Raw genomic sequence first — 18,965 nt, forward strand, 5'->3', positions numbered from 1 at the left:
TGAAATGGCGGGGGACAGGGCGACTTGGAGGCGATTTGTTTGTGGCCACCCCAAACGGGATTGAGGCGTCTGGCAATAGATAGATAGATAGATAGATTTTGCTGGAGGACTTCAAAAGGTGTATTAATATAGATGTAAGCCTATATCTTGAGAAAAGAATAGATAATTTGTCTGATGCTGCAGTTTTAGCTGATGAATAGGTTCTCACTCACAAGAGATATTCTAAAGAAAAAAGGAAAGCTGAGAGTAGATACGTTGCCTCTGCTCAGAGTGCAGGTAACAGGAAAGTGAATAAAGATGATGTTTCTCAGGAAGTAAATACCAGCTTCACCTCTAGATTTCAGAAAAGTAAATGTGCTTATTGTAGTAAGCTTGGTCATACTACGGAGAAATGTTTCAGGAGACAGCGTGATGTGAACAAAAAGGAGTCTTTAAATATTCAGTCAATTGGTCTAGTGTCCACCCTTGAGAGTTCCCAGAATTCTTTAACAGAGTTAACTGAACCTGCTTTGAGGGGTAAATTAAATTCTCATGATGAAGCTCCTCTTTTGAGCAGTAACGTGGGTGACACTCTCAAGAGTTCATGTGCTAATTTCCTGGCTGATGGTTTTGTCAGTCCTCTGGACAGTAATAACAGGAAATCAGTTCAAATATATCGTGATACAGGTGCTTGCCAATCCCTTATGCTGACCAGTGTTCTAGGCTCTAATGTTCATTCCTCTGATGAAACTGTAATCTTACAAGGTGTAGGGAATAATTACTTCTCTGTCCCTCTGTGCAGAGTGAATTTAGAGTCTGGTTTTGTTAATGGTTCCGTTATGGTTGGGTTGGTTGAGACACTCCCAATGTCAGGTGTAACTTTCTTACTTGGAAATGATATTGGTGGAAGTCAAGTGTGTCCAGATCCTCAGTTGTCTAGTGAGCCAGTGGCTGCGACCCATGATTGTGATATCCCTGACGTGTTCTCAGCATGTGCCGTCACTAGGGCTAAGTCTAAAGTTACTGGTGACTTAGAGGATAATGATGATGATGATGTTATCCTAGCTGACACTTTTCTTGCTAATTTGGACCACTCACCAGATGGGGCAGTACCCCGTAGTGTTGATAATTTGTCTCGTCAAGAGTTGGTTGAGTTGCAGGTTGCTGACCCTGAGTTGATAGGTCTAGTTAACTCTGCTTGCAGTGAGGAAGAGTCAGCTGGTGCTTCTACTTGTTATTATATAAAGTCAGGAGTACTTATGAGAAAGTGGAGACCCCCAACAGCATCAGCCGACTGTGAATGGGAGGTTGTACATCAATTTGTCATCCCTCGTGTTTGTAGGCAGGATATCATTAGAGTGGCTCATGATTCCAGTTTGGCAGGACACCTTGGAGTGAGGAAGACTGTGGCACGCATTTTGAAACACTTCTACTGGCCAGGTATCTTCAGAGATGTTTCCTGGTATTGTAAGTCTTGTCACACCTGTCAAGTTGTGGGGAAGTGTATTCAGACCGAAAAGGTTGCACCTCTAGTTCCCATTCCTCCTTTTGAGGCGCCATTCACCCGTGTGTTGGTGGATATTGTGGGCCCTCTTCCTAAGACTTCTTCAGGATTTTCTTATGTGTTGACCCTGATTGATATGGCTACTCGTTATCCTGAAGCCATTCCACTTAGAAATATCTCAGCAAAGAACGTGGTTAAGGAAATGCTAGGGTTCTTCACAAAGTTTGGTCTACCCAAGGAGGTACAGTCAGACCGGGGAAGTAATTTCATGTCAAATGTTTTCAAGCAGTCTCTGAAAGAGTTGCGCATCTCCCAGATCACGTCTTCAGCTTACCATCCCCAGACCCAAGGAGCGTTGGAGAGATATCATCAAACACTCAAATCGATGCTCAAGAAATACTGTTTGGAACATCAGAAAGATGGGGATAAAGGTCTTCCATTCGTTGTATTTGCCGCAAGAGAATCTCCAAATGAATCACTGGGCTTCTCACCCTTTGAACTACTGTTTGGCCATGAAGTAAGAGGACCCCTTAAGCTACTCAAGGAATGCTGGCTGTCGGAGGAAGATGACGTCAACCTGCTGGAGTATGTGATGAAGTTCAAAGAACGGCTGTCCACTGCTTTACAACTGGCGAGAGAGAATTTAGGAGCTGCTCAGGAGAAGATGAAGACTTGGTATGATAAGAAGTCCAGGTTACGCCACTTTCAGCCAGGAGATCAGGTTTTGATTCTGCTACCGGTGCATGGGCAACCTCTTCAAGCCAAGTTTAGTGGTCCTTATTTCGTGGAGAAGAAACTCAGTGATGTCAACTATGTCATCGCCACACCACATCGTAGAAAGAACAAGCAACTTTGTCACATGAACATGCTAAAGTTATATCACAGGCGGGACGAAAATAACCCAGTCTGCACTGTAGCTGTTCCACCCGAGTCTGCAAGTGAAGTTCTCCCATGCAGCATGAGCCTGAGTGATAGTTTGCGGAAGAATCCTGATATCATGAATGATCTCCAGACTAAGCTTTCTCATCTACCTCCCGAGGAAAGGCAGGAGTTTTCGGCATTACTGCAGGAGTACCTGCAAGTGTTCCATGCTACTCCAGGAAAAACCACTGTGTTGATGCATGATGTCGATGTTAGAGATGCAAAGCCAATTAAACTGCCTCCTTACCGTGTGAACCCAGTGAAAGTTCCTCTCATCCAGAAGAAGCTTGGCTACCTGTTGGACCACAAGATGATTGAGCCCTGTCAGAGCGAGTGGAGTTCTCCTGTCATTCTAGTCCCTAAGCCAGGTGGGTCACAGCGGCTTTGCATCGACTACAGACGTGTTAATCAGATAACCAAAACAGACACTTACCCTCTCCCTCGCGTGGAAGATTGCATAGACAAGATCGGAAAGGCTAGGTACATAAGTAAGTTTGGTTTGTTAAAGGGATACTGGCAAGTACCTATGACTCAACGTGCTAGGGAGATCTCATGTTTTGTAACACTAGGAAAGACTTTTGCATGTTCTGTAATGCCATATGGTATGAAGAATGCACCAGCCACATTTCAGAAGCTCATGAATGTTGTAACAGAGGGTTTGGCAGGGTGTGTTGTTTATATTGATGATGTATTAATCTTCAGTGACAACTGGAAAGATCACCTATGCCATGTCAGTAAATTTCTTGAGCGTTTGGTTCAGGCTAATCTTGTAGCTAATTTATCAAAGTGTGAGTTTGGTCAAGCTAAAGTTCAGTACCTTGGGTACGTAATTGGTGATGGACACGTTGCACCACCAGGAGCTAAGGTTCAGGTTATAAGTGATCTTCCCAGACCTAAAAGTAGGAAAGAGCTATAAAGATTTTTGGGAATGGTAGGTTATTACAGGAGATTTGTTCTTAACTTTTCAATTCTTGTATCACCACTTACAGACCTACTGAAAAAGGGAGTTAAATTTGTCTGGACCGATGACTGTGAATCCTCTTTCAGCAAACTTAAAGCTATCCTATTAAGTCAGCCAGTGCTCGCTACTCCAAATTTTGCTAAGCCTTTTAAGATGGCTGTTGATGCAAGTGATACAGGAGCTGGGGCTCTTTTCCTGCAAGAGGACGATCAGGGTATTGAACACCCTGTATCTTATTACAGTAAGAAGTTCACTTCACCTCAAAAGAACTACTCAACTATTGAGAAAGAGCTTTTGGCTTTGATTTTGGGTTTACAGCATTTTTCATTTTATTTGTGTTCTGGTTTTGACCCCATAGTCATTTATACCGATCATAACCCACTGAAATTCCTTAGTAAGTTTAAAGATAAAAATCAGAGATTGACAAGATGGAGTCTACTTCTTCAGGAGTATTCATTAGACATACAACATATCAAGGGGAAAGAAAATGTTATTGCAGATTGCTTATCTAGACTTTAGACAGATTGTTTTAGAGTAATAAGAAATTTCCTTTGTAAATTTCTTTTTCTTTGTGGGGAGGTGTTACATAGCCTATGATTTCATCATCCTTTGTATAATTCTAACGTACAGTATGCTGTATGTTTGATCACGATTCGCCTCGTGGCTTCCATAGTGCGTGTTCTACCTCACTCCCCCTCTCCTCCCTTATAGTAGAGTAAGTCGTTCTTTCTGTTGTTCAGAGCAGGAGTGTCAACTCTTTGTCCCCTATGGCTTCATTTGCGCGTCCTTCTTACAAGTTGTATCAAGCTCTGCCGGCCCCTATATAATGAGCTCAGTCTCTGCATTAATTGCCACTTAGATCTACTCCTCATTTTGTTCGCATCTCTGTCCTCCCCTGTACAGTTGTTATTATTGTGAGTGCTCAGGAAGTCTCCAACCATCTAGCAGCTGTGTAATTTGAGTATAAGTGTTATTGCATTTTTTCTTGTACTGTATAGCATAAGGTATTAATTCGTAGGCCTAGTGAGGTTTTTTGTGATTCATGTGTTTTTGGTGTCAGCTATTATTAATAATATTTTGTATCTGTAATAATATATCTTGCATTAACTGAGCGTTATCCGGTTTTCTCATTTTATCAGGGCTGACTTAGATAAATTTACTCTTGCTAATTTCGTGTTAATAGAGGCTATTGCAGTTAACCATATATTTAACCTGTTTTTTGCCATTACATTATCCTTATGAGTCCTGAATGTTTAGTTGTTAGTTTGAGCATTAAACTTTAACTTGTAATTTTACCTAACTCTTTTGTTTTGAATCTGGAACTTTGCGGGACAGTTTTCTCTGTTCCGTAACAATATATATATATATATATATATATATATATATATATATATATATATATATATATATATATATATATATATATATATATATATATGATCATCATCAGCCGTTGAGGGGTCCACTGCAGGACCGTACTATCCCTACGAAGCAGAGACGATACAGCCAATGTATTTCTACACAGTGGCTTAGGCTGTCTGGTAGAGACTGTATGTACTGTGAGAAGTGCTTGTGAGTGTGATTGTAGTGTTGTCGTGGCTTTGGATGTGCGTGTAGTCTGTGAACCAAGTGTAATCGGCCCGCCTTAAGCCGATTGGGTGCAAGCATACTAGTATGCGACGCTGGTTCAACCACAGCACCCCTTGTGGCCGCCAAAGTAGCAAGTGGCTTGGTGAATGCTTCCCAGAGTTTTTTACAACTCTGGCGGGAGGCGAACCCGCGCTCACCACCGTGCGAAATGCACACTCTACCACTGTGCCACAGAGGCTCTCTCTCTCTCTCTCTCTCTCTCTCTCTCTCTCTCTCTCTATGTATAAATAAATAAATATATATATATATATATATATATATATATATATATATATATATATATGGCACACCCACGGACGTCTGTAGACAGGTATATATTGTACCTTGCAAAGACATTGGTTGACAACTTATGACTTATATGAAATGTTAGTGATGTGTTCCACGAGCGTTCGTGGAGCTATTGTTAGGGTGTATATCATGTGTGGGGGGAACCTTATGGGAAAAAGGGCAGAAATATATATATATATATATATATATATATATATATATATATATATATATATATATATATATATATATGGCACAAACCCACAGACGACAGTGGACAGGTATGACACCGTGCAAAGACACTGAAAAGTTGTCTTTTATGTGAACTGTTCGTAAATGGTGCAGCAATTGGTCATACAGAAAGATATAACATCACTTGTGTAGTGCTACTCTCAATGGAAGTTGTTGCATGACATTGAATATCTCTTGTTTTTCAGCTGAGAACCTATAGCTCATACTGGACTTTAGTGTGTCAGTGCTTGCCACGATGGAGAAGAAGGGTTTATCTTCTGAAAAGTTGTCTTTTATGTGAACTGTTCGTAAATGGTGCAGCAATTGGTCATACAGAAAGATGTAACATCACTTGTGTAGTGCTGCTCTCAATGGAAGTTGTTGCATGACATTGAATATCTCTTGTTTTTCAGCTGAGAACCTATAGCTCATACTGGACTTTAGTGTGTCAGTGCTTGCCACGATGGAGAAGAAGGGTTTATCTTCTGAGGAGTGGCAGAAGGTTTTTTTTTTGAGGAGGAGACCGAGAGCGAGGAGAAGGAGCTGATGAGCGATGCTTAAAGTGGGGAAGACTGGGATGATGTCCCGCACCATTCCCATCGGGAGACTTTGTCCTGACCCCTGCCACGGGAGCAGACACCACCATCAGCGTTGGGACCATCAGCCCAGGTTTCACTTGGACGACAGGGATCGCCTTTGCTTGGACCTCACGCTCCAGCAGCCATCGCAGTCTCTCCACCTCTAGCCTCCAGTTCCCCTTTGGCCAAGCCCATGTCACCGGTAGCAGGGCCTAATTATGTGATACTGGCACCTGCACGTGGTGCAGTGTCTGCAGCACAGTTGGTGCGGATGTGACTCTGTCATCGTCCCCTGACTGGTCGATGAGGGTGCTGTCTCTGATAGCATTCATCCCCCTCCGACGTTTTGCAGCAGCATTAGACAGCCTCCTCATCCTCATCATCAGAGCCGTCACCACCAACGAGGCTGCTGTGGTTCATGGCCCGGCTACGGGGGGCGGCCAAGGGGTGACCAAGGAAGCAGAAGGGTGTCAGTAGGCCAACCCACTGCCACCACTGCGGGAGGTGTTGCCTCAGAGGATCCAGGGTGGAGCAGTGGCCCATTCACACCACATAATGGGCCCTTCACAGGATCCTCAGGAATGAGGGTGGATCCGCCAACAACACCACTCCAGTTCTTCCAGCTGTTTTTCACCAGGAAGTTGTTGACGTATTTCACCCACGAGACCAACAGCTACGCATCATTCCTGGGGACTGTGTTGGATGCATTGTTCATCTGTAATGAAGAGGAGATGGTGAAGTTCCTGGGATTGTACTTTTTCATGAGGGTGGTCAATATGCTGACCATCAGGCATTACTGGAGAAGTTCCCATCTCCACAACTAACCCCTTTTCCAGCGAGTGATGAGTAAGAGGCGTTTCAGGGCCATCCTGAAACACTTCCATGCCTTCAACTCACTCGCTATACCTCAGGACAATCGTGATCCGCTCATCAGGGTTCGCACGGTGATGGAGTACTTCCTTCAGCAGTTCCAGGACACATACCTACCCGAGGAGCACCTCAGCCTGGATGAGGGCTCATTGGTGTGGAAGGGGTGCCTCAGCTTCTGCATCTACAACTCCATGAAGCCCTTGAAGTACTCCATCAAGTTCTACATCCTGGCTGAGGCTTCCTCGGCGTACATCTGGAACTTTGAGGTGCAGGAACCTATGTGTGTAGGACCCTATGCCTGGCAAGAGGAGCACCAAAGCAGCCACAGGACATCGCCAGGGCCAAGAGCTCACCAGAGGGGGGCATGGCAGCAAGGCACAAGGACAATGTGATGGTGTTGCTGTGGAAGGACAAGCGTATTGTCAATATGGTCTCCACCTTCCACAGCACAAGCACCTTCCAAGAGTAGGTTTGAGGGAAGACAAGGAGTCCTGACAGGAGGACAACCTATGTCCACAAGACCGTGGACAAGCCCGTCATGGTGGAGGACTACAATCAACACATGGGTGGGGTGGACCACTTCAACAAGATGGTCCAGTATTACCCCATCCAGCTGCTGACCGTGAAGTGGACCAAGAAAATCACCTACTTTGTTCAGATGGCCATTTTCAATGTGTTTGCCCTGTATAAGAAGTGCTCGTGCGGGGTCAGTCAGTCCGCTGGAATTTGTGGGGGAGATAGTTGACAAGCCCCTCCTCTTTGATGAAGCAGAGTGGCCCGCATCAGGGCAAGTCATCCACCATGCCCCTGACCTTCCAACCCGATGGCCAGCAGGACCTCTGGGTCTTGCGGAACCTGCAGCAGCACCAGCACAGGTGCCAGCACCATCTCCTGGACCAGCACCAGCGCAGGTGCCAACACCATCATCTCCAGGAGCAGGACCAGCACAGTAGTCAGTGCCACCATCACCTGCAGGACCAGCACGGGTGCCCAGACGACCGTCTCCAGCAGTTCCTGGTCCATCGGGAGAACCTGCCGCCACTGCCATGCCCGGCCCTGCAGATGCATCTCCAGGACGACAGGACAGGGAAGACCAGCAGGACATTCAACCAAGCATAAGGGAGTCATCAACGACAAAGTGCGGTTGGATCACACACTGGGCCTTTGACGGGAGAGGATCCCCATCTGGAGGAGGCTCCGGTGCACCCTGTGTGCCCTGGCGAAGATGAGGAGGGACACATGTCACATGTGTCCTGTTTGTGATGTGCCGCTTTGCGTGGGTGAGTGCTTCGAACGGTACCATGCCAAGCGAATTATTCCCTAGTGGAGCATACACACACACACACACACACACACACACACACACACACACAGTACATAATTCCTCATCTTCAAACCCCACAAGGTCCTGCAAGCAGCTCAACACCCCTGGAGGAAGTGAATTTTCCTAATTTTGTTGATCTGTATACTGACCTATTTCAGTACCCCTATACTTTCCACACAAATAACCATTTTCTTCTACATATTACAGGCCAGAGAAAGGGATGGGGAATGGAGTTATCCCCGTACCCTGAAGATTGGGTCTTTGAATGTGCATGGATGTAGTACGATTGAGGCTAAAAGGGAGGAGATTGGGAGAATGTTTGTGAGAAGAAAGTTGGATGTGTTAGCTTTGAGTGAAACGAAGATGAAAGGAAGGGTGAGTCTATGTTTGGAAGTATGAATGGAAGATTGTCAGGTGTTGATAGAGGAAGGGCAAGAGGTGTGGCCTTGTTAGTGAGTCCGGAATTACAGCAGTGTGTGATTGAATGGAAGGAGGTGTCATCGAGACTGATGTGGGTGAAAGCGAAATCTGAACGTGAGTTGTGGGTGTTTGTGAGTGCATATGGGCCTGGTAGTGAAAGGGATGAAGAAGAAAGGGAGTCTTTCTGGAATGATGTTGATGAGTGTCTGCAGAGTTTTGGAGCGAATGTGAATGTGGTAATGATGGGAGATCTGAATGCTAGAGTGGGAAATGTAGTAGTTGAAGGTGTAGTTGGTATGCATGATGTGTAAAATGCCCGCCGTGCCCGCCGCAGGACCTCCCACCTCACCACCCCCCACACCACCACCGAGCCGCCACCCCACCACCACCCCAGGAGGACACACCGGTGAGGTTAGTGACCCCGGGCAAGAGGGTCATCAGGGCATCACGGCCCTGGGTCCCTATTCCCCGCAAGTGCCCCAACCCCAGGTGATCAGGGGAAGTGAACTACTGTGCGGGCGGAGCAGTGATCGACAGAATAGGGGTGGGACTGAAATAAAATCAGTCCCAGGTAACACCGTATTGACGGCTTTGTTACACCCTCTAGGGCAGGAGGCCCAAGGGCAGGAGGCCCAAGGCTACGGCCTAACAAAAAGTAAAAAGAGAAAGACGAACCTAGGCTACGGCCTAATAGAGTGTGTAAGGGGAAGGCGACCCCAGGCTCCGGCCTTAACACACCAGGGAGAGAGAGTTGCCTTAGTGCATCCCTCTCCTGCTGTTCTCCCCCTCAGGAGCAACATCCCGTGGACGGTCCCAAGCCGCAGCAAGTGGGCGACCCCGGTTGCCTGGCAGATGTTCCTGTGGGAGGTGATCGGCTCTTGGCTACGGCCAGAATACGGATCAGGGTAAAGAGCCCCTGCTACCGTACATGTAGCACTTCCCTATTACGGAAGCGACACCCCGTGGACGGTCCCCAGCCGCAGCGTGCGGGCGAACGAGTTCGCCCGGTAGTTGTCTTTCGTACGGGTAGACACTCGGCTCCGGCCGGGGCACGTACCAGGGTAGAGAATTCCCTGAAGGTAGGTTCAGTCCGTATTGGAGAGAGTGTGGCCTCTGTGCCCCTCCCTCCGGCTTGTCTCCTACTACGGGAGCAACACCACGCCGGCGGTCCTGAGCCGCGGCGAAAGGGCGACCCCGATCACCCTATAGGTGTCCCCCGTACGCCGGGCAAGTTCACGGCTACAGCCAAAGTGTGTAATAGGGGAAAGAGACCCCTGGCTCCGGCCTCCAGACACACCCGAGAGACCACGGGCAACGTGAGTCCTCCTTCAGCCTCTTTCCCTTCGGGGAGCCCTTCGTCGCCATCCGGGAATATAGCCCCGGAGGAGACACTAGAGTGGTGGCAAGGCCCGATATTGGACTTACCGCCCACACCCGGGAGTTCCTTGTTCCTGCCGGAGCCCCATAGGAGATGCTGCCGCAGTCCAGTCCTGACGGCGCCTCTCCCTCTTGGTATCCGCAGCCCCAGGACGCCCAGGCTCTACTCCACAACCCACGACGAAGGTGATCCAGGCTCCCTCACTCCCCGGAGTCGGAAGAAACAGGCCCGATTACTCCGGCTGTTTGGCCCCAGTCCTGAGGGCCACCTGTCAGGTCGAGGCCCCCAGACCTAAGGGCCTCCCTGCACCCCACCGGCGCGGCCCTAAGACGAGGGCCGCCTCTCAGGTCGAGGCCCCCAGACGGGAGAGCCTCCCTGTACCCTAAAGTGTAACTAACAGTGACAATACCCAGGAAACAGAGGAAAACAGTGACAGTGACTACCCAAGAAAATATAGTAAACAGTGGCCCACCAGAACTTAGTGTTACCAGGGCAGAAAGTGAACTTTGTGAATTATCTTAGTCCCTCCCCATACTAAGGAACCAGGAAGTTTTCTGTGAGTCTCGAGGTAGGGGTGCAGGCGAATCAAAAGTTAAGTATACGTGTCTCCGTGACAAGGTGACAGTGTCGAGTGTCGCTATCCGCACCCTACCTTTTTTATAGTAATATCCCTAAACCAGACTCCCAACCTTGTGTATTCTTAAAGTGAACAACCCCATTTATATATTACCCCCAAGTGACATAAGAACCCTATTAAAGAACACTCGCAATCTCCCTGTGTGATTATTGTAGTGCATATGATTATTCTGTGAAGCCAAGTGTTAACTCTGTATCTCTGTGTCTCTGTATCTTAAATATCATTCTATGTGTACTGTTACGAGTAGGATCTAGGTAATAGATGTGTTACGGTATACTGCCTGGTTTTTATGTCCTGTCCCTTTGTTAGTGCTTTACTTCTGGTCTAGAAAGAGGACCCCGCTTCAGTAGCTAGTGTTTTTACGACGAGAATTCGCCTTAAAAACACAGCATTACACTGGTGGCAAGCGGTGGTTCTGGATCCGAGTAAAAGCATGGAGGAACGAAGAAAGGAAACTTGCACAATGGCAGCCAACCCACACATCCAATTGCCGAGGTTCAACCCGGACCACTGCGACATAGAAGTATATTTAGATATAGTCAAACCCCTTCTAGACATAAGGTTTCGACTCAGACAGAGAAGAGATTGCAGTCACACTACCTAACCTGGGTGAAATAATCACTACTGTCGCACCAAAAATCGTCCCAGAACTGTCATGGGACTAATTCTCGCAAATAGTGAGACAGGCTTTTATGCTATCAATAGGCAGAGTTGTCGCTCTCTCTCAACTCGACGCCCTTACCTACGACTGGAACCTGGATGATACATTCATCCAGGCTCGGCGCCTCGTCAGCGCTGCCTATCCCAAGGCACCTACAAATGCCTGGGATATACATACTTTTAATGCTCTATTGAGGATCCTCCCCAGCACAGTCAGGGAGCACTTCTCAATCTACGACCCCTCAGGGGACATGGAAAACGACCTGCAACTCGTCCGACGTCTGCTCGCCGCCCGCCCCACACCACAGCCACTCCATGCGGTGACACGTTTTCCAACAAAGCAACACCCTCCATCCAAACCTAAGCTGCTGCCTCACCAGCCAACTACAGAGCCGTCTCCCACAGTGCCTAGAGCTTACCCGCAGAAGAAACGCCCAAACCCCAGGGAGCAAGGAAACCTCATCACAATTAATCCTTGGGAATTCACAGCTTGCAGTCGCACCTGCCCCTTGCACGACATTAGGGAACAGCTTAAAGCTAGCAGGTGCAGAACCTTACACCAAGGGCGCAAGAAAGTCTCCTTAGACGACGACGCCCTGGAAGACGACGCACCGCCAACACACTACTCGGGAACGGACGATGATGACCAAGACGACACCACTCCACAACAGATGGATTTTTAGGCTCGCCCCCGCACCTCCCCACGGTGGCGGGGGCCACCTCACAGAACTACAGACTCCCAGTCTACAACAAGATTTGGCTGAACGGGGTCAAGGCACGACTACTAGTGGATACGGGAGCAGCCGGATCGTGCCTCTACTCCCACTTCTACTCCCGCCACATCGCTGCATTTGGCCCTCTTTTCCCCACCTCAGCCAACCTCGTCGACACGGGGGACGGCCCCCTGCCTATCCGTGGGGAAACACGGGCCCTTCAAACCCACACCCACCAACAAATATCCACTAGCCACCCATTCATCATATTCGACTCGACGTGCAATCAGTATGATGGATATCTAGGGCTGGACCTCCTCCAGAAACTACACGCCACCATTGACTGCCATCAACGCCGCCTCCACTTCAGTCCAGCCCATCCCAACCAAGCATCAATCAACAAGAAGAAAAAAAAAAAAACATCGAAGAAAAATCACGAACACCACCACTCACACACTACCATCAAACACTCACCTGTCCCAAATCACTCATACACCTAACCCCAACCCAACCTCTCACACTGCCTCACCCCCATCACCACCACCCACCACACATCATCTGGACCCCTCCCCATCTTTTCCTGCCACTATCGCCTCCTCAATCACTATTCCACCCCACCACGAAGCTTGGGTAAAACTAAACAAACCTTCTCATACCTCCGTCCTCTTCTCACCATCCATCCCCACCAGACCACTCTCTTCCTGTTCAGTAAGCCCCACCTTCCTCCCCCCACATGCCCACGAAATCCGTATCGCCAACCTCGCCACAACCCCACTAACCCTACCAAGAGGACTCATCATCGGCGACACAGAAGAAGCCAAACCATGCCAAGCACCACCTCCGGACCATCCCACTCTCCCCGACCTACCATCACACCTATCCCTTGCCCAAACCAACAACCTACGACAACTCCTCCTGGACTTCCAGGACCTATTCTCCTCCGGCCCAACCGACCTTGGCCATACCACCTATCTCAGCCATGAGATACAATGACCGGACCTCCAATTCGCCAACCATCACGACGAAAGAATCCAAAGCAACGGGCAAAAGAAGACCGGCAGGTCCAGGACATGCTAGATGCTGGCGTGATCTCCAACTCCACTAGCCCATGGTCCTCACCGGTGGTACTCATAAGAAAAAAAGATGAGACAATGCGCTTTTGCGTAGACTACCGCCGAGTCAACAACGTCACAGTCAAAGATGCAACTCCCCTATCCCGGATAGACGACTCACTGGACTCCTTACATGGCTTGACATGGTTCTCCACCCTAGACCTCCAATCGGGCTATTGGCAAGTCCCAGTACACCCCGACGACAAACACAAAACCGCCTTCTCAACATCAAATGGCAAACATTATGAATTCAACGTCCTTCCTTTTGGACTCTGCAACGCCCCTGCCACATTCTCCCGTCTGATGGAGTCAGTCCTCAGTGGACTAACCTTGGAGACTTGTTTGGCGTATCTCGACGACGTCATCGTCTTCAGTCGTACCTGGGCCGACCACCTCCACCGCCTCAAACAAGTGTTTCACCGCATACGCCAAGCAGGACTAAAATTGAAACCAACAAAGTGCGTTTTGGCCGAGCGATCAGTGTCTTTCCTGGGACACCTAATTAACGCCGAAGGCATTTCACCAGACCCAGATAAACTACGTGCCATCGCAGACATCCCCCTGCCCCGCGACGTACATGAAACCAGAGCCTTCCTTGGGTTAACATCATACTATAGGCAGTTCGTCAAAGGATATGCTGATATCGCCAAGCCCCTACACGATCTAACAAAAAAGGGCGAGCCTTTCGTGTGGACCGAAACAAGGAAAACAGCATTTACCACCCTCAAATCCAAATTAACCTCTGCCCCAGTAGTCGTGTTCCCAGACTACAGCCTCCCATTCTGCCTGTATACTGATGTATCGCTCATCGCCATAGGGGCTGTCCTTGCACAAGTACAAAATGGGAGGGAGTACATCATCGCCTGTGCCAGCCGCACCCTGAATCCTGCAGAACGGAACTACGCAGCCACCAAACGCGAGTGCCTAGGGATCATCTGGTCCCTAGAATACTTCCGTTCCTACATCTCAGGCACCCATGTGATAGTCATTACAGATCACCAGTCCCTACAATGGCTACGGCAATCAAACACCACCAATGCCCAACTGATATGCTGGCGAGAGACACTCGAAGAGTATGACTTCGAAATCGCATACCTACCAGGCAAACTCCACACAAACGCCGATGCCCTATCCCGTCTTCCAGTCAATGCCATCTCGACAGAACCAGACCTGGTCCAAATGTGGCACAACAAACAACGCCCTACCTGGATTCCACCGACCACATTCGCTAAACTCCACCCACACGGCGAACACCTCTTCGACCCAAACGGACACATCGTCCTTAGCCCCGCCACTGCTCACGACACCATGCTCCACCTCCATGCCCATAACGGCATCCACCTGGGAACGAAGAAACTGCTACAAGTCTTTAACGATATGTACTGGACCCCGAGCCCATCCACCATCGCAAAGAAGATCATACAATCATGCCGAGCATGTGCCTTAGGAAAGGAAATCACCCGAACACCAGGCCCTACAGGAAAATTAACAGCACAAAAACCATGGCAACTACTCTCCTTAGACGTCGTTGGCCCTCTCACACCAAAAGCAGGCTACAAGTACATAATTACCTTCGTGGATGTATATTCAAAGTTTATCATCGCCTGCCCCGCCAAAGATCACAGCGCAGTATCAGTTGCCGATGCCCTCACCCGACATGTATTCCCTTATTTTGGGATTCCACAGGCTCTACATTCGGATAATGCTCCAGAATTTACGGGAAAAGTCTGGGAAGAACTAGCAAGCATATTCGGATACCACATCTCCCACTCATCCCCCTACTGGCCCCAGGGCAACAGCATCTGCGAAAGAAGCCATTGCTCCCTTATGAACCAGGTCCGCACACGCATTATGCAAACAGGAAACGAAGACTGGCCTGCCCACGTCAAGATCATCCAATGGGGCTTAAATACATGCCCACGAGAAGACGGAATAACTCCACATGAAAGAGTTTTCGGAGAATCGCCCCTACTCCTACCACTCTGCCACCACCTACAACCACCCACCCCACCCTCCACCACCGACCCTCTCCACCACCTCAAACGCCGCCTCCAACATCTGCATTCACAAGACCTAGCACCCGACGCAACCCACTCCAACCCATACACACCTGGCCAGTCCGTTGTCGTCGCAAACCTGCCTACCCCACCCAAAACCTCCCCCCGATTCAACGGACCTTACAAAATTGTGCGAGTACCCAACCCATACCAAGTCACTATAGATCAACAAGGACAACACCGCACATACAGAAATCGCCACGTGCGCCCCTTCCACCCACCTGACACTGCCCACCCCCGCGCTAAGCCTACCTGCACCCCGGCCTGCACACCTGTCCACCCCGACCTTTCTCAGAATCACCCCCCAGACTCCTACTCCTACTCCTTCTCACCCTCTTCCTCAAACTCACCAGCAACCAGCCCACTCCCCGACACACCACCACTACAGGCTGAAACCACCACTACTTCACAACCTGAAATTCACCCACCTAACACCCATCCACCCACCACCTCTCAACCCACTTCGCCCATGCCACCCACAGCACCACAACCGCCCACCCCCCCCCGAAAACCACACCACTCACCACCCCACCACCTCCACACCCGCCACCACCCTCCCTCATGACCACTCTCATTATACGCGCCACACCGAGCCCCCAACCATCCCCCCCCTAACCCCCGCACACCCTCACCACCACCACACGCACAACCACCCTCGCCACCCACACCCAACATCACCACTACCACCACCAGATCAGGACGCCTCTCACGCCCACCCGCAAGATACACACCGACACCTCCACCCATCACACACCCACCCCAAAACCCACCCTCTCCACATACCCCCCCAAACACCTCCCCCATAACCCTCCCCCTCCACCAAGCACGTTGGAACTCTCCCAATTCCCAATTCTCCAAAGGCGACGCTCCTCCCACCGAAGTAGCCCCAATAAAACCACCAACCTCCCGTCACTCTCCAGCATTCAAATTTCATCTCTCCACCAGGCACCATTCCCCGAGATGAAGGTGACGAAAGTCCATTGGAAGCCATACAACCGCCCACCAGCCAGAAGCAGGGGCACCTACCACCTGCTACGCCTCCTACGCCGGACCAACCATCCGTCCTCCCTCCACCTCACGCTCAACCTCCATCAGGAGCCCAACACATTCACCACTCACTGGGTCAGCCTCACCCAACACCTTACCCCGGCCTACCAGACATCCACCTCCACCACCTACCACCTCCAGTCACGGGGCCGTGACTTCAACAACGTGGAGGGTGGTAAAATGCCCGCCGTGCCCGACGCAGGACCTCCCACCTCACCACCCCCCACACCACCACCTAGCCGCCACCCCACCACCACCCCAGGAGGACACACCGGTGAGGTTAGTGACCCCAGGCAAAAGGGTCATCAGGGCATCACGGCCCTGGGTCCCTGTTCCCCGCAAGTGCCCCAACCCCAGGTGATCAGGGGAAGTGAACTACTGTGCGGGACGAGCAGTGATCGACAGAATAGGGGTGGGACTGAAATAAAATCAGTCCCAGGTAACACCGTATTGACGGCTTTGTTACACCCTCTAGGGCAGGAGGCCCAAGGGCAGGAGGCCCAAGGCTACGGCCTAACAAAAAGTAAAAAGAGAACGATGAACCTAGGCTATGGCCTAAAAGAGTGTGTAAAGGGGAAGGCGACCCCAGGCTCTGGCCTTAACACACCAGGGAGGGAGAGTTGCCTTAGTGCATCCCTCTCCTGCTGTTCTCCCCCTCAGGAGCAACATCCCGTGGACGGTCCCAAGCTGCAGCGAGTGGGCGACCCCGGTTGCCTGGCAGATGTTCCTGTGGGAGGTGATCGGCTCTTGGCTACGACCAGAATACGGATCAGGGTAAAGAGCCCCTGCTACCGTACGTGTAGCACTTCCCTATTATGGAAGCGACACCCCGTGGACGGTCCCCAGCCGCAGCGTGCGGGCGAACTCGTTCGACCGGTAGTTGTCTTTCATACGGGTAGACACTCGGCTCTGGCCGGGGCACGTACCAGGGTAGAGAATTCCCTGAAGGTAGGTTCAGTCCGTATTGGAGAGAGTGTGGCCTCTGTGCCCCTCCCTCCGGCTTGTCTCCTACTATGGGAGCAACACCACGCCGGCGGTCCCAAGCCGCGGCGAAAGGGCGACCCCGATCACCCTATAGGTGTCCCCCGTACGCCGGGCAAGTTCACGGCTACAGCCAAAGTGTGTAATAGGGGAAAGAGACCCCCGGCTCCGGCCTCCAGACACACCCGAGAGACCACGGGCAACGTGAGTCCTCCTTCAGCCTCTTTCCCTTCGGGGAGCCCTTCGTCGCCATCCGGGAATATAGCCCCGGAGGAGACACTAGAGTGGTGGCAAGGCCCGAAATCGGACTTACCGCCCACACCCGGGAGTTCCTTGTTCCTGCCGGAGCCCCGTAGGAGACGCTGCCGCAGTCCAGTCCTGATGGCGCCTCTCCCTCTTGGTACCCGCAGCCCCAGGACGCCCAGGCTCTACTCCACAACCCACGACGAAGGTGATCCAGGCTCCCTCACTCCCCGGAGTCGGAAGAAACAGGCCCGATTACTCCGGCTGTTCGGCCTCAGTCCTGAGGGCCACCTGTCAGGTCGAGGCCCCCAGACCTAAGGGCCTCCCTGCACCCCACCGGCGCGGCCCTAAGACGAGGGCCGCCTCTCAGATCGAGGCCCCCAGACGGGAGAGCCTCCCTGTACCCTAAAGTGTAACTAACAGTGACAATACCCAGGAAAGAGAGGAAAACAGTGACAGTGACTACCCAAGAAAATATAGTAAACAGTGGCCCACCAGAACTTAGTGTTACCAGGGCAGAAAGTGAACTTTGTGAATTATCTTAGTCCCTCCCCATACTAAGGAACCAGGGAGTTTTCTGTGAGTCTCGAGGTAGGGGCGCGGGCGAGTCAAAAGTTAAGTATACGTGTCTCCGTGACAAGGTGACAGTGTCGAGTGTCGCTATCCGCACCCTACCTCTTTTACAGTAATATCCCTAAACCAGACTCCCAACCTTGTGTATTCTTAAAGTGAACAACCCCATTTATATATTACCCCCAAGTGACATAAGAACCCTATTAAAGAACACTCGCAATCTCCCTGTGTGATTATTGTACTGCATATGATTATTCTGTGAAGCCAAGTGTTAACTCTGTATCTCTGTGTCTCTGTATCTTAAATATCATTCTATGTGTACTGTTACGAGTAGGATCTAGGTAATAGATGTGTTACGGTATACTGCCTGGTTTTTATGTCCTGTTCCTTTGTTAGTGCTTTACTTCCGGTCTAGAAAGAGGACGCCGCTTCAGTAGCTAGTGTTTTTACGACGAGAAGTCGCCTTAAAAACACAGCATTACAATGTGCCTGGAAGAAATGAAAATGGAGAACGAATGATAGCGATGTGTGTTGAGCGAGAGACGGTGATTGGAATTACGCTGTTTGAGAAGAAAGATATTTGTAAGTATACATGAGTGAGACAGGAGGGTGGAAGGGTTGTTGATAGAGCATTGATGGACTATGTGGTTGTGTCTAGGAATGTAATAGGAAGATTGTTGGATGTGAGAGTTCTGAGAGGGGAGGGTGGAAGTATGTCTGACCACTACCTGGTGGAGGGAAAGTTAAGAATAGGTAAGAGATGGGTTAGAGCTAGGAGACATAGGTGTGGCAGGGAGGTTTTGAAAGTGAGTGAGTTGGATAAAAGAGAGAAAAAGAGAGAGTATCAGGAGAAATTGAA

This window comes from Coenobita brevimanus, chromosome 98 (assembly GCF_032717465.1).
Source record: "Coenobita brevimanus isolate Jiangsu-jjx chromosome 98, ASM3271746v2, whole genome shotgun sequence".
NCBI lineage: Eukaryota > Metazoa > Arthropoda > Malacostraca > Decapoda > Coenobitidae > Coenobita > Coenobita brevimanus.